Raw genomic sequence first — 17,142 nt, forward strand, 5'->3', positions numbered from 1 at the left:
GCTAAGTTTTCAGATTTTGGAGCGTCAAGGTTTATGGAACATTGGGATATTTGGATCCGGAATACCTCAACACAAGCCAACTCACAGATAAAAGTGACGTGTATATTTGGTGTAATTCTTGCGGAACTCTTAACGGGCGAGAAACCACTTTGCCTTCAGAGACCGGAGGCACAATGAAGTCTTGCAACATATTTCACTTGTTTGATGGAAAGAAACAACGTGTACCCACTTATTGATGCAAAGGTTGCCGGTGATGGAGACCAAGATGAGGTCCTAGCGGTAGCTGAGATTACCAGGAAATTCTTTAACCTACAGGGTGAAGACAGACCTACAATGAAACATGTATATAGCAGCAGATATACAAGTTTTGCAAACATTATAGTCATCAAGGTCAAATAATCAACCATGCCAGCACAATTCCAGTTGAAGTACTTGTGTCCTCTCTATTATATATCCCTTTAATGTTATCTGAAATTACTTTTTCATTTTCGTGTAATATTGATTAAATTTTCCGCATGAAGTACTTGTGTCTGTTTTTGGACTCTCGGGGGGTCGTTTGATAGCCAAAGGGGGTTAATGTTTGTATCATGTAGATGCACATTTCCTAATGATATGGACCACAAATCCACCAAGGTACTTAAGTTTTGGGTGTTCACATGCCATGTTGATTTTGAAACCAAAGAAGCCGAATAATTTCCTTTTCTTTTTTTTTTTTTTTTTGGAAGCATGCTATTTATTAAAGGAAATTAGTTTACAATTTGTCGTGGGTACGTGGTACCCACCGAGTCGAAAAATAAAATTTGACTAATGAAAAATGGGATTGCCTGGTCCCATATTTTGGTTGTTGTTTTTCCTGTTTGACTTCTATCTGCTGCGTGATTGGCCAGTCCGTCGGCTGCTTGGTTTCCTTCTTTGTAGTTGTGTTGAATGGCCGCCTGCGGGATCTGTTGGAATCTAATTTTTATTTCCTCAATCATTCCTGCCATGTGCCAAGGTGGCAGGGTAGATGATGTGATGAAACATCGTAGGTTTTCTGAGTCGGTTTCAAAGATAACTCTTGGCCATTGTCTTTCTGTTGTTGTTCTTGAAGCTAAGAACATCGCCCAAGTTTCCGCAGTTGATGCAGTCGTAATTCCCAGTGGTTGTGCCAGAGCTAATAAGGTTCGTGCGTCTGAATCTCTATAGATGAATCCCGCCCCTGCAAATCCTGGATGACCTCTGGCTGCTCCATCTGTGTTAATTTTAATCCAGTTGATGTTCGGCATGATCCATCCTACTGATATTGTATCTCTTATTGGATGATTAAATGTTGGTGTATCTCCTGTTGATTAGTAAAGTATATCTTCAGTATTGCAACACCAACTGTAACGGTGACTTCTGTAACATCTATACACCGTTGCAGATCTGCTGTTTTATATATTCTCTTCAATAAAAACACCTTTTGAGCCATGATTTATTATTTTGAATCTGTGTTTTATATGAGGAGCTAAACCCCAACACTGGGATGAAAGAGGAAGCCTAATATCATACGTGGGTAACTATATTTAATTCTTTTTATGACTTTTGCACTAATTAAAATTGAATTATGATTTTGTTTAATTAGTTGTCATCTCGATTGATGGGTCATGCTTCCGTAGATGTTTTGATGTCCCATGCTTAGGATTTACAACTAATGCTTTAAGAATCTGCCTTGGCAAAAATAAGAGTCCATACCTTTGTTGAGCTATAATTGTTAAAAAAAATTAATATTTGAACCTTATGTTATGAGTTTGGTGGAATCCTAAGTCCCAGTTTCTCCGATATTGATATCATCTTTTTGTATATATTTATTAGGATTAATATTTAAGTCTAAAATCGAGTCTACACAAGTCCAAGTTGAACGAACTTTATTTATCACTATCTACAAATCACATCAGAAACACCCTGAAGTATGTAATGACCATCTTCTAGTGTCAGGAAAGTTATCAATAATAGGTGGTTGCAACCAATGGTGTTGATAAGTTCTGTAAACTGCATGACTTCTAAATCATTTAAAGCCCTTCTGAGATCGAAACTCCATGAACCTTCTGAAGAAATATGATCAGCCAGACTCCCAAATTGTAGTTTATTTAGCTTATAGAGGAGCATAAGAAAAATTTCTAGAGGAGATTTACCAACCCACTTATCGTTCAAGAATTACATTAGTTCCCCAAAATAAATACTCAAAGTTGAGTTTCAATTAATCATACCACTTGTTTCGGCTTTAGTCCTTCAACAAGATACACCATATGGAGTATTAACAGCAACATGGACCCAATTTGAATAGCTACAACCATATTTCTCAAAGATTAGTTTGTGCCATAACTAGTTCTTTTCTATTCCAAATCCCCAACACCATTTTGTAAGAAGAGGGATATTCATGTACCTTAATTAAGCACTTCAAGACCTCCTATTTCTTTATCATCATAAACCTATTCCCATTTGATAAGATGAGAGAAATTGGTGCCCCAAAAAAAGTTTCTCATTTTCTTCTCTAGAATCTTGTTTATAGAAATATGTTGAAAATAGTGAAGCAATACATGGGCAGAGAGGATAATATGCATTTAAGAAGAACAAACTTGACACCTTTAGAGAGTGAAATCTGATTCCAAACAGAAAGTCTGGCACCAGATTTCTCAATATCAAGTACCCATATTGATTTAGAGTTAGACTTTGCCCATAAAGGCATTCCCAGGCACATGAAAGGAAATGTATCAATTGCACATCCCAACTCAGTATCCAATCATTAATAAGAGGGACATCACCAATAACAATAAGTCTTGTTTTGGCTTTGTTCACTTTTAATCCTGCAATGTATTCAAAACAATGTAAAATGGAGAATAAGTTAGATAATTCTTCCTTGTTGTTAACCACAAAAAAGATTATGTCATCTGCATAGTGCAAAACCACTGAAAAGCTGAGAAAATTGGCAGCCCTGTCAATGTATCTAGAAAAACTTTGCAATATTGAAGAGCGGTGAAGACATTGGACAACCATGTCTTACTCCCCTTGAGCTACTGAAGAAGCCAAAACCAGAACCATTTATGAGAACAAAAAAGGTTGCAGTAGAATAACAGAATTTATTCCACTTAATCCATTTCTTGCTGAAACCCATTTTCCGCATTATGAACTCCAAGTAACTCCAATTGATCCTATCAAAGAATTTCTCCAAATCTATTTTGAAAATAATACCAAGCTTACCAGATTTTAATCTAGAGTCCACCAAATTTTTAACAATGAGAGCCATCTATGTTTTGGCAGCCCTCATCGTATGCACATTGTACAGGAGAAATAAGCTTGGACATAACTAGCATCAGTCTGGTAACAAGTACCTTGGCAAGTATTTTGTAGACACTTGTAAGAAGACATATAAGTCTACAGTCTTTGACAATTTCAATATGATCCTTTTTAGGTACCAAAGTGATGAAAGTGGCGTTATGATTGACATCAATGCAACCTTTCTCACAAAATTCTGCCATTGTACCCATAATATCATCTTTGATGAAGCTCCAACATTTGTGAAAGAACATGATGGGGAATCCATCTGGACCAGGAGCCTTGTCTTGTCCCAAACTTTAATTGCTTGAAAAACTTCATCCTCAATAAAATTAGCATCCAGAATATAGTTGTACCTACATCACGTCTCCATGCTACTCGTTTGATTGAGCAGTACAAATCAGTATGATGAGGGATGTCGGTTTTGGCAACCATATGTATCATAATTCTTACGATAACAAGCTATCCTAAAAAAAACGACGAGTTCCTTGAATAAATTTATTCATTGGAAAAGAGAAATTTATTCATCACTAACCCGTTGTAGCATGGCTTTTAGCTGAAGCTTTGGTGAGGAGTTCCATGTCAAAGAGTCTTCATCTTCTGAGTTTAGTGTCGGAGATTGTCTCAAGAAAGAGATGAAATCAGTGAGACATGCACCTGACGTGCATGAGACAGTCATACCTTTTCTTTTCTTTTTTTGAGACCTGTAATATGGAGGGGTTCTTCGGTTACGTCTTCATAGAAACCCATGAAGTCGTGTTGAATTGCTTTTGAACATTCTTTTTATTTATTTTTGTAAATATTTTTTCGCCTTTGAACTTGTGTTTTTGTTTATAACATGATTTTCTGTTTTTAAGAATAGCATATTTTTGTTTTTGTTTATTATATGATTTTCTATTTTTAAGAATGACATATTTTTTTTTTACTTTTTTTAGTGAAAAGGTTGAGAATGGCCGTTTATTAGTTCAAGGCACGTTAGACAAGTTTCTGGATACTTGTAAACCAGAAGCCGAGAACTAAATTTACATCTTGTCATTGTGCTAATTCTCCATTATCTCTGCGTACTTTTACTTCAAATGCAAACGGCTGAGTTTGAAAGTTTAGTGCAATTTGGATGCTATTGGTTTTATTTTTATCAACGAGTCAAATTTATTTCTTATGAGCAACAAATGGTGTTTCCTTTTAGAGTAAAAATAAGTGACTGAATAAAAATTATTATTATTTTCGTTCCTTTTTTTTTATAAATAAAAAATGTCAGTAAGATTCATAGGAGAAAAATAAAAACTACATAAAAAACCCAAAATGAATAGACAGGTGGCCCCCGTGCCCCTCCACTACAGGATTAGTGTGGGTTTACAGTTAGCTTTTTTGCACTACGATAGTCAGCTTTTAAAATCACATGGACAATGTGGATCTGTACATGCGATTTGACACGGCCTACAATAGGCCAACGTGGAAACAGAGGTTCCAGATTGTGTTCACGGAATAAATGACGGAGGATGGTGGGTTTCGTATGTATGCTATGGGATCAACCGATCTGATGTCTCTAGGAAGCTTTTCAAAGCGGTCTACTTTGCATTTTTAATTGGAATCTGCGAAGCTGGAGACTCGGTTTCTGTTTCCCACATGGCTCATGGTAATTTGATTTGGTGACAGAAACATTAAATTTTACGAGTGGAGTCACCAATATTGTATGGCCAACTGAGAATTTTTTTGCAACCGATAGCAAGTAACTTTGAGTTTCCGCAACCATTTGCATCTGGTGTCCGGAAAAGCAAACGTGTGGCATGTGGTGTCCGCAAAACAAACATGTGGTTGATTTATGATGTTGTTTCGCATGCACTTGACATGAATTATACCCATTGTAACTCTTTAGAGAGCCTATAAAAGGGTGGCTGCATCAGTCACGTATATTTTCATTCACTCAAAACTCTCTGAGGTTCTATTCGCGAGCATCTGATGGTCTTTCATCTTGGAACTTGTATGTTTGCATTATCTACTTCATGGTCTCTAATAGGTGTCATTAGTTTGATATTATTATAATTCGTAATCTGCCGTTGAAGTGTTGGAGTAAACCAAAAATAAATAATGATATTTTCTTGCAATCCATCAAAATTATCAATAATTACTTGTTCAGAGTAAGTAAAATGAGGAATTTATATTATAATATGGTCACGATTGCCTGTGTTAACAAGGAGTCAGTTGATTACATTATTGTTTAAAGGTGATGGTATCCAATAACAAATTCATCTAGCCGGCAATGTTTGTGTCGTTATGTTGATTTTATTCTCCTTATTTATTAAATGAATGCATCTGTTATTTATTATTCAAACGCCATACAAGCCAAGAAGGAGTCACAATACTCAATCCGAATAAAAGAACTTCCCATATGCTCTTACAGTTTTATGCCCAAAGACAGAGTTGCATTTACTCATAGTTTCATACGCTCGATATAGCTATACATTCTATGATCAGTAGAGGTAGAATAAGGTACGAGCATATGGCATATATTCAATTATGGAATTTAAAACAAGTTGAGAGTCTCTCACCAATTGATACCAAATAATATGAATGATTCTGATGATTTTCCATACTTTGAGACATGCACCGGACATGAGTAGTCATACCTTGTTTTTCTTCCAAACCTATAATATGAAGGATTTTTTCTTCGGTAATTTCTTCAGAAAAACTCTTAGAGTCGCACTCTTTCACTCTTGACCTTGTGTTATTGTTTCCTTTAACAAGATCATATGTTTTTCAGTAAAGGCTTGTTACGAGGGTAAAACCAAATTTTAGATATTGGAGTACACTAAAGGTTAAGAGAAAAATATATACATCCGGTTATAATGCTAATTTTTCACAATTTCGTTAAGGTAAAAGATATAGACAATGACCACTTTATCAAATGTAACTTTATCTTTTCCTCATTGTGTGGATTTCATATGCTGATATTGAACTGTTTCATATTTTAACTTCTTAGTTTAAAAATTTAATACAATGATTTCATATATTTGAGCAAACTTATGTATGGAGCATTTTTTTCAATGCTTGTAATTTGCGTCAATTTTTTTATTCTCTACAATTGACAAATGATACTTGTTGCTCAAACCAAAATTCTTTTTGTTTGCAACTTGAATATATTTTTTTTTTTGAAGCATGCATTCTATTAAATTACTTAAAGGGCGATTACATGAGGGGTATATGGTACCCAAAGATTCATCAATTACATTTTGATTGATATGCCATGAATCTAAAATACCAAAACGTTGAAGCAGACCGTGAGCAGCGGTCTTCGGATCAAAGTTGCATTTCGGGGTGATTTTGGAGTCGAAGGTCGGAAGACCTTCGTTCAATGCTTTCCACAAGAAAAGCGATACTTTTGATGGAGTCCATAAGAGCTTAGTTGATAGTAGGGGTCCTCGATGCGCTTGATTGAAGGTGCTGGTCTGGAAATTGTCCATATGTTGAGGTGTTTGCAACTTGAATTGGTTGGAGACTTGTACCGGGGGATCTGGGAAATACTCCTCTCTAAACGAGTAATTCGACCGAATGAGGGATAAAAGATCACGTGTTCTAATTAGGGATTTATAATATCTTTGAGCACTATTTGCATCTATACAGGCGATAAGGGAAGGCCTATATGAGGTCTTTCCACAACTGGAATTTGCAAGGCCATGACCTGTGTGCTTCAGTTCCTATTCCCCAAACAGCTCTTCGTAATTTGTAGTGGCGAAACCAGAAAATGAATATTGGGGTGGCTTGAAAACAAATTGGTTTGACTTAGGCTGGGGTAAACCTATTGTTTAGGTTCAATTTTTTGTAACCTGACACAATTACGCTACAAATGTATATTTATTTTTTTTGACCTTGGGCTGGCTCCCAAGTCGCTACATAGATCCGACCCTGGTAATTTGACGCGGTAACTGATAGAATCTATTCGACTATTGGGATTACGAAAGTTTTCATTGATACAATTCAGTAATCTTTTAATATTTAATATGCATTAAGTTGGACTTTGGAGTATACAGTGTGCGTCTGTCTTTCTCTATTGCTCATCTAGTTGTATTAGTAAAGGTGGAGCAACTCAAGGGTATATAACACTTACATTCTAACCTCGATAAATAAATGACCTCGTTAAACGAATAATTCCGACTTGGGAAAAGGGACTAAATGAATAAACTCCCTAAATGTATTAAGGAATAAAAAAATTTAAACCCTAAAAAACCATGTGATAATATAAATGAATAATTACTAAATTTCATATAAAAAATATGTATAAATATAGCAAAATACTTCATCAGGTCAACAATGTTCATCTCAGAAGTCATTTCTTTAAATAAAATACATTTTAAATTGATTTTTTCCTTACGCCAAAACAAAGATGCATCACATCCTTAATTTTTTGGAATGCACGTACAAACTATGATATATTCTGTACATATTGTAGCTAGAAATTTTTCATGGTCATTCCTGCTTGAAATACCTCTTTTAACAACATTTATTAGTGACTCGATAATTTATTCTAGTGCATGATCATTCTATCTCATCATTTATTAGTGACTCGATAATTTTTTTGTCAGCATGCGATTCTATAGTTGTGTCATTTTCGTTAATATAGTTCAAAAGATATTCAACATTCGTCGCATTTCCATAGTATAAGGTAGAGACGACATCCAATAATATTGAATATTTTTTTCACTTCTGCAACTTCTGATTCGGAAGCATCAAAATCATATATGTCAAAACTAAAAATATACTCTAAATTACGGATGAACGAATAATAAATTCATTCATCGAAAAATAAAATAATCTTGTTAAAATATTTTTTCCCGATCCCAAATATATTTTATCGAGGTTAGTGCTCTTATTTTTGGCAGAAATATAAAACTATATAAGAGGAACATGTCATCAAAAAATTAGTTTCAAACTCACAGTCGCTTGGATTTTGTAAAAAAAAAATGGCCAAACCATGTCATGGTTATTCCAAGATAATCATGTCATTGGATCCTACCCCATATTAAAGTTGCATTTAATCATAATTTATTATTTTTTTTTCTTTTTTTCTTCCAAATTTCCATTATTGGATCTACATAGGAAATAAATAAGACAACGAAATAGAATATGCACTCAAATCCAAAGTTTTCATTGATTAGTTCATGAGTAATCTTGTGATATTCATTATTGAAAAGACATATGGTGAAACATCCTAGGTTGGACCTTGGAGTATACAATGTGCCTCTCTTTTCTCTCTATTAATTGCTCACCTATTTGAGTAAATATGTATTAGTAACCTAAGGGCATATAACATTTATTCAATTATGGATCTTATTGATCAAGTAGAATGACAGCAAGTTGAGAGTCTCTCATCAACAAATTCAAAATTTAGTGTCAAAGATTTTGTATGGTCCCAGGAAGAATGGCCAGAGATCAATCACAGTGATTTCGAATATGGAGATAACATACCCATGATAAGTCTAAGTAAAGTTATCAAGGGGAAGAAAGACGACGTTTATCGACAAACGTGCAATGACATGGTTGTTGCTTGTGAAAAATGGGGATTTTTTCAAGTTGATTGATCATGGTATTAAGCTTGAGATTATAGAGAACATGAAAAATATGTGTACTGATTTGTTCGATCTTCCAATGGAGAAGAAAATGAAGGTGGTAGATTAAACAGTTTACCATTAGGTTATAGTGCTACTACTCCGGATTATGGGAAGAACTTGCCTTGGGCAGAAATTATTCAATTACTTCAATCACCTCAACAAGTAGCTGGCTTCGCAACAAAGGTCTATGGTGATCAATATCATCACAAATTCAGGTAAGTACCCTATTTATGCGATATTTGGAAATATTATCGGTTCTTGGATTTTCTCAATGTGAATCTTACGTGTACATGACATTTAAATAATCATAGTGAAACATTATTGTGAGTATGTGCAGTGATGCGATGTTGGCTTATATGGAAGAATTGGACAAGCTGAGTATGCTCATTTTTGAGATGTTAGCTGACGGATTGGGACTACCAAGTGATTTCTTCAGCAAAAATTTCAAAGAAGAAAAGGAAGCAACAATGATAAGAGTGAATCGATATCGAAAATGCCCACTGCCAGAGAAATGTTTAGGTTTAGGAAGCCATTCAGATCCGCACACCCTAACCATTTTATTACAAGCTCATGAAGTTGGAGGACTCCAAGTACTTAGACCTACTGATAATCAATGGGTTGGCATTAGACCTATTCCAAATTCCTTTGTTATCAATATTGGTGACACTCTTGAGGTATATTTTCTTAAAGATGAATGTACACATGAGTTTTTTTAACGCGAAAAGGTGATTCATTGAAAATGTAAAGCGAACCAAATCTTCAATTTAAATTGTCGTCGTTCTTTTCGTTGTTGTGTTTTGAAATTGCAGGCATGGACAAATGGGAGATTAAAGAGCGTGGTACATAGAGCTGTGGTGAACAAGGAGAGGAGTAGATTATCAGCAGCTTATTTTCTTAGCCCAAGTAGTCAAGTTATGATTGATTCTCCACCACAACTCATCCAACCAGTATCTTCTAATGCTAAAATGTACAAGCCTTTCACTTGGGGTGATTTTAGGAAGGAGTTATTGTCTCAAAAAAGAGTCTCTGGAAAAACAGCCCTCCACAGATACCTCATATCTCCATAGTAGCCAATGGAGTATTGCACTGTTTAGCCTTTTATGGCCGCATGTTTAAGATGTCAAACCATAGATTTTGATCGACAACATCGTATCTCTGCTGATCAGAAGGAGGGTGTTGGGTTTGCTTTTAATAGGCTCACTTGATGTTCTTGAAACCTAGAGATTTAGAGGGGATGGAGTTTTAAATGGATTCATTCAGTATTTCTTCAAGGTTTAAAGGTTGGCGGTAGTAAAGGTTTCAGGTAGGGTTTTTTGGTATGCTTTTGATTTTTATTCAATTAAGCTTCAATCTTAACAAAAACATCAGCGACGGTGTCTTTATGAATTAGGTTTCGATTTAGGTGTTGTCTCACCTTCTTTTTACTGCTGCATTTTCTAATAATTTATCTCTCTTTTTTGTAATTTTGCTTAAACAAGGAATACGTATGTTTCTCTCTAATAATTTGTTCTTCACTGTTAATTGGTTAAATTTGAAATCTGTAATGAAGTAGGATTCAATATGGGTTTATGTGAATTTGATTGTTGAGTACACAAGCGGTGTTTGCTTAAATGCCTGAATGAATTGATTAGTATTTATGCTACTCTAAGGCTGCTGCCAATTGAATGAGGGGTTGAAGTAAAAGCAGAATTTCAGGTAATTCAATGATATATCATATTGCTTTGCATATCCTGAACTGTGCTCCAGGTTAAAGTTTTGCGAGTTCAAATCATTTTCTGATCCTTATAAATTTATTAATTACATGTGCTTTGTTAAATTTAAAGTTTCTGCCATTTTGGTGTTATAGTTTATGGACTGGTGCACAGCTATAGGTGTAAGCAATCATCATACCTCAAATTGTTTTCTTGAAGTTAGTGTATCTGCATTGAGTTGGTCATGCAGATGATTGATTAAGTATGAGGAAGAAGAAAAATAAGAGTACCTACATGTTCAGGAGCAAATGGTGTTAATAGTGTGTACTGTTCATGGAGATTATTTGAATATCATGTTAAACGCATTAATTACTGGAAATGTCCTAGACTATATGAGTTATGGATTTTGTAACGATGGGGCAACTTATTTTAGCTCCAATTTAGATCTTTGATTCTTAAATTTTGGTCATCTCAAAAAAAGACTCAGAATCTCTTTTATTTATTTATTTTGCAGGTGTAGAGAGTGATGAGGAGATAAGAAGAGTTCCAGAAATGGGAAGTGAAGAACGGGTCCATCAATATCAGGTAGAGGAGGAGGAGGAAGAGAACCCGGTCCAGACAGGGTTCAAACATCAACAACAGTAGGTAGTACTCAAACAAAAAGAGGAAGAAGTCCAGCTGACAAAGAAAACAAAAGGCTCAAAAGGTAAAATACTTTACTTCACTTAATCAAAATTTTCTTTCCATGGGGAGCTAAGATTGGAAATGGCTGGCTAAGGGGGCAACTGCCCCCATTTGAATGGTTTTTTTATTAATCTGTTGTTAATGGATTGTAGGTTGCTGAGGAATAGAGATTTAGCATAAAAAGCAAGAGAAAGAAAGAAGGCTTACTTGACATATTTACAAGTGAAAGTGAAAGAATTAGAGAAGAAGAATGGGGAACTGGAAGAGAGACTTTCAACTTTGCAAAAAGAGAGTCAGATGCTTAGACATGTATGTATTCGATTTCTCATTATAACCCATTTTTTGGTACCGTTGTCATTCCTATACAATTATCAAAACAATTATGCTGGTGTTTTTGTTTGATTTTATTTTATTTCAAGGATCAAACATGACATGTTACTAGATTAGTGCCCTGAATATCTCATCATGAACTGGCATTTTAGCATTAAGTACATGCATTATGGATCTATTTGGATTTTAGCTCAGTTGGCTGGGGGCTGACAGTCTGAGTCTTAATTTAGTATTTAGTACATGAATTGTTAACCAGAAGGGTTGGTTTTGAATTCGAATTTGGTTTGTTTATGGACAATGGTTGTTGGCGTGAAAATATACAGCAAGTGAGATCTATGTCGTTGGTTTTAATCGACGAATGGTTTAAGTAGACATGGTTTGTTTAGAATTGAATGTCTTGCTGGAATTGAGATGCAATAGCTTTAGTAATCAGCAGCAAGCTTAAATCTGGTGTTTGAAGAAATGCTTTGCTAAACATGTGAAAAACAAAAGGGCATGAGAGAATTCCCATGTTAGTTTTCAGTTCACTCGAATATTCTCATTTGTTGCCATATCTTTTTATTAGTTTTTATGAAATGGCTAAAACATTACAAATTCAAGTGTGCCTGTTGGTATCATGGGCTTTTGCTTTTCTCTTTTTTCTTTTTCTTTTTATGCTTCTGATGTTCAGTAATTCTATTTGTCTAGATATATTTCATTTGCTTAGTTAATTCTGTTCTATAATAATATGACCAATAATCATTTGTCTGGATAGTTCCTTATAATTGTGTTCATTGGTGCTTACCTGGAACTATTTAATGTATGGAATGATTTATTGATGGTTGTGCAACAAAATGAAGATGGTCACTCCTCGAGTTAAGTAAATAATATAGAGTTTCATCTATCGTTTGGTGATCATGCTCCATATGTAATCCCATTAGGTTAATTTCGATCGAAAGCTGTAAAGAACTCATTGATATTTGCTAAATGTCATACTTTTTAATATGCAGGTTGGTGTGATCAATTCTCAAAGTATTTGCTAAATGTCATATTTTTTTAATATGCAGGTTGTTGTAATCAAATCATAAGGGACGAGGCGAGGCAAAGCCGAGCTACACCAAATAAAAGTTCCTAAGCATGTATCAGGACGGGGCGAGGCGAAGCCGAGCTACACAAAATAAAAAATCCTAAACATGAATTTGGACGGGGCGAGGCAAAGTGGTTTTCGGGTCGGCCCGGTGCATAGCACGGGCAAAAAATCTAGTTTTGATTGATATGGGCATCTTGTTTGGAGGCTATTCTCTATTCGGACATTCAAGGATCCCATCAGACTTGTTTTTTCATGTTTTTTTAATTATTTTTTTTTAAAGTGAAAGTGAAAGTAAAAGTAAAAACTGAGTGAAGTTTTTCAGAGGCCGATAAACGTAAACTTTGAAGTAAACTTGTGAGTCCTCTCTCCTCCTCTCCCCCTCCTCTCTCCTCTTCTCTCCCCCTCCTCTCTCCTCCTCTCCCCTCCTCTCTCCTCGTCTAAGCTCGGCTATGGAGTAAACTCGCAATGAGTCCCCTGGTTTCAAATAGGAAGCGTCGAAATTATGGTCGACAAATTTGCTCAAATAGAAAGGTTCTGAAATTCTTCGTCAGATTCTTTAGGATGTTTTTCTTTTCTTTTACTGATACTTTTGATTATTTTCCGAGTCACATCTTTATGCAGGAATTTAAAAAAAAAAAAAAAAAAAAAAATTTCCATCGATCTGTTTTCAGTACATTTGGTTTACTTAAACTACAATGGTTCTTTCTATTCGCCTGAAAATGCATAAAATAAATTTTTGAAATAGACAGACTTCAGTCTTACCTAGAAATGGAGGCCTGCACATATTTCTTTCCAATTGAGATCACCGTTACACGACGGATGCTCAACGAAAATTGTAAAACCTTGCTCTCCAATATTTTGAGCCTCCATGTTTACATCTATGTACTCTTCCCCTGTTTCGTTTGTTTTGATAAGTTAATGATTGTTGCCTATGATGATCTCGACACACATATTTAATCACATAAAATAGAACTGTAGACATCATACTCTTCTTCCCTGAGTATGAAACCTCTAGTTTTTTTTTCTCATAGTCATGAGACTGTTACAGAGGGTTTTGTTATAATCGTTTTGGTTAAATGCATTTGGCTTTTCCTTGAATCTAGTTGATAATTCATCTGAATTCTAGACTGTTGGTTTTTCTTTTTCTTTAAGTGCTATTCCTCTTTTCGATTGATATTCTACTTTATGGAGTAACATACAGGAATCGTCCAATTGGGAGATGCTCAATTTCACTACTGAATGTCTTTGCAAATTCCCTCATCTTTTCAAATGTTAATTTTCCGGCAAAGATTTTCGCTCCGACTTTTCAAACGGTAACTTTTTAAAAAAATGTTATTTTAATAAATTTGAATTTGAAATTTAGTCGTCTTGTTTTGAGAGAGGAAACCTGACTTTGGTTAGTTTACAAGTCTGTTTCCTTAATTGTTTTTGGTCTGCTAGTAAAGAGTTTTTTTTCTTCATTTCAAACCAGTTTTGGGTACTGGTCAAGTTTCTTTTTCTCAAAAAGTTTTCTTGTGTTCTCATCTTATCTACAACAAATGCTACGTTTGGTACTTGTTTTTTGGTTGGCTTTGGATCTTGGCTTCAGTGAGATAATGACACTTGTCATGTTTTTTCACTTCCGTCAATTGGCCCTCTTGTTTTTCTGAGCTAGGTGTTTTAAATTCTCAATTTTTAAGTTCACTAAGGCTTTCAGGATCACAAATCTTAGGGTGTAGTTTTTTAAGATTCATGACACTGGTCATTACTCTTAACCTGCACTCTTTGGAATCCTGTTTTTTAATTTTTTTTCACTTGGACTGCTTGTTAAAACAAACATTGAGTTTGCGTAATCTAAATGGTAATCTATTGTATGAGTTTTGTCGATTGATTGGGCGTTTTGTGTTCAACACAAATGATTTAGACACTGGTCTGTCTTTTGGTTAGGCATTATTAGTTACAATACAATGTAGAATTGGATTTCTTTTCATCTTTTTTCATAAGGACTGGTTGCAACAGTCTGTTTTTAAAGTAATTTCTTAAATTTCAAAAAGATGGTTCCTTGTCTTATTCTTTGACAACTAAGTTTTGTACTGCACAGACCCATACCTCTTCAGGTAAACCATAACCTATTGCTATAGGAAGCCTTACCTCTAATTCTCAGGTCTTGCCTCTCTCCGTTACGTGTCCTTTTCTTTCCTTATCTTTATTTTTTACCAGCTTCTTTTTAATGCTTATGTTGAACGTTATTGTCGCTATCCCAGTTTCACCTGCAATTTTTCTCTGCAGTGGAACTTCCTATCCTTTCTTTTTGTACTCTTCTCCATAAGAGTTTGGTTATTTTCCTTTGCACTGCTTCTTTTAGCTTTCTTTCGATCTCCTGTTGTGCTTTTAATGAATCAACCTATTTTACTGCCTGTGGGTTTACAACCCTTAAATGCTCAACCAATCCTTAGACGCGCTTCAAATAGAGATTCACCTCCTCAACCTCTTTACCCTTTGATCATCGAAGAGGTTAATAGTGAAACTTCACTAGTGGGTAGAGTTTTCTCAACGTCTATTTTTGATAAGGAGTACATCAAGTACGCCTTAAAATACAGATGGGGTCCTAGGATTAAATTCAAAATCTCTTTTATTTCTGAAAACTTGTTCCTAGTTGATTTTCACCAAAAGGAACATGTTGCTTTAATACTAGCTTACAGACCTTGGCAGGTATATGGGGATGCTTTTCCTTTGTGTCCCATATTCTCTGATGGTCTAATAGAAAGAGACGCATTAAAATACATCTCAGTTTGGGTCCAACTCCTAAACCTCCAGAACTTTCATTACCATGACTGCATTATAGCTAGGATTTGTAAAAAGATTGGAAGGGTTTCTGAAATCTATCCCCCAAATGCTATCCCTGAACCTGGAGACCCTGTTTTTGTGAAGGTAGAACTTAACATTGAGAGACAACTTCTTAGCTCTGTTAGAGCCAAAGTTGGGTCAAATATGGAATCTGTGATTCACTTTGTCTATATGAATCTTCCCCATCGCATCTGCCTAACTTGTAACAGATTGGGTCATGTGCAATCAAACTGCGCTATTCTAGAGAATCGTATGTTAGAAGGGATCTATGACATCTCTCCCTACATAGATATAGATGATGAATCTCAAAGATGGGAAGATGAGTTTAAGGTGCTTTTAGATGAGGAAATTGATTTGGCAGGTTTTTCTGACGAAACTTTGAGCTCTCCAGCTTTTCTTTCGCCGTCTTCTGTTCTAGACGATATTATGGATTTTGATTTCTTTGATGCTGATGATTTTCTCGATCAATTATATGGACCTGACTCTGACTCATCTGCAATGGGAGAAGAGGAAGGTGAGTCAGACGGTCTTTTTTTTCCTTTAAGTGGGTCGGATTCGGTTATGGATGAATATCCATCAAATCTGGGTAAAAGACCTTTTTCGGACCTTCCACCCATAACCCCTAGTTTTTCTCCCTTACCCGACTACAATGACATTTCAGATTGGGATTTCAAAACTAGGTCAGATGGACTTTTAGGGGATTTAGTGAAGAACTCAAATTTCTGTTTGGGTGAATCCTCAGCTGGTGCTCCGGCGATTGTAGATCTGACATCACCGCATCTCTCTAATAATCTTTTTTCACTCCGGAAAATGATCTTCCGGTGAAACCTGCATTCTTAATCACGTTCTCGTCTTCTTCAAGTGAACTTTCTTCTTCAAGTGATTCCTCTGAGTCTGATAATTTGTTAGAACTTCCTGTGAAACCTGCATTCATAATCACTTTCTCGTCCTCTTCAAGTGAATTTTCTTCTTCTAATGTTTCTTCTGAGTCTGATATTTTGTTAGCTTCAGATGGTCTTTTCTCCGACCATATCAATCCTTCCCCCCCTCTTCCTCCTCCTCCTCCTGTTTTAAATGTAGAAGTTAATTCGAGTCAAAACGAGTTTAATCAGTATGGATCTTTCCTAGAAGAATCTGCATTTTCGTTACCAGTATCTTTCCCTATTGAAGAGCAAATTGTATCCATAATGAAGGCTGCTGATGAAGGAAATCAGGGGGCTCAGTTACTTTTTCTGAACTCAATCTTTCGCAATATCAGTGCCCTGTACCTAATTTTGATAACGTGTTTTGCTTGCTGCTTTAATTGACCTTGCTGTAGAATGTTCTAAATAAATTGCTGCACAAATATATATTTATCCCTGTCTTTTCCCTTTCATCCCTTGCTATTCAAATTTGCTTTTTCTGTGAAATCTGAGTTGTGTAGATTAATATTAGTTCTGGATTGTTGGTTCTAGTTTTACTTTAGATCTCAATTAGGGTATCTGGTCTCTTCCTGCTTTAGGTCTCTGTAGTTAAAACAATGAAAATTGTAGCTTGGAATACACAAGGGTGTGGTTCAAAAAAAACTAGGCATCATCTAGAACATATAATAAAAACTGAAAAACCTGAAATTTTATTTTTGTCTGAGACTAAGTCTCAGAGA

At 35.4% G+C, this 17,142-nt stretch overlaps 2 pseudogenes; both read left to right on the plus strand.

Moving 5' to 3' along the window:
* The first annotated feature begins 984 nt into the window (after positions 1-984).
* On the plus strand, positions 985-11,099 carry LOC113329615 (annotated as a pseudogene).
* On the plus strand, positions 10,147-12,906 carry LOC113329616 (annotated as a pseudogene).
* Positions 12,907-17,142: the final 4,236 nt, after the last annotated feature.

The sequence above is a fragment of the Papaver somniferum genome, unplaced genomic scaffold (assembly GCF_003573695.1).
Source record: "Papaver somniferum cultivar HN1 unplaced genomic scaffold, ASM357369v1 unplaced-scaffold_117, whole genome shotgun sequence".
Lineage (NCBI taxonomy): Eukaryota > Viridiplantae > Streptophyta > Magnoliopsida > Ranunculales > Papaveraceae > Papaver > Papaver somniferum.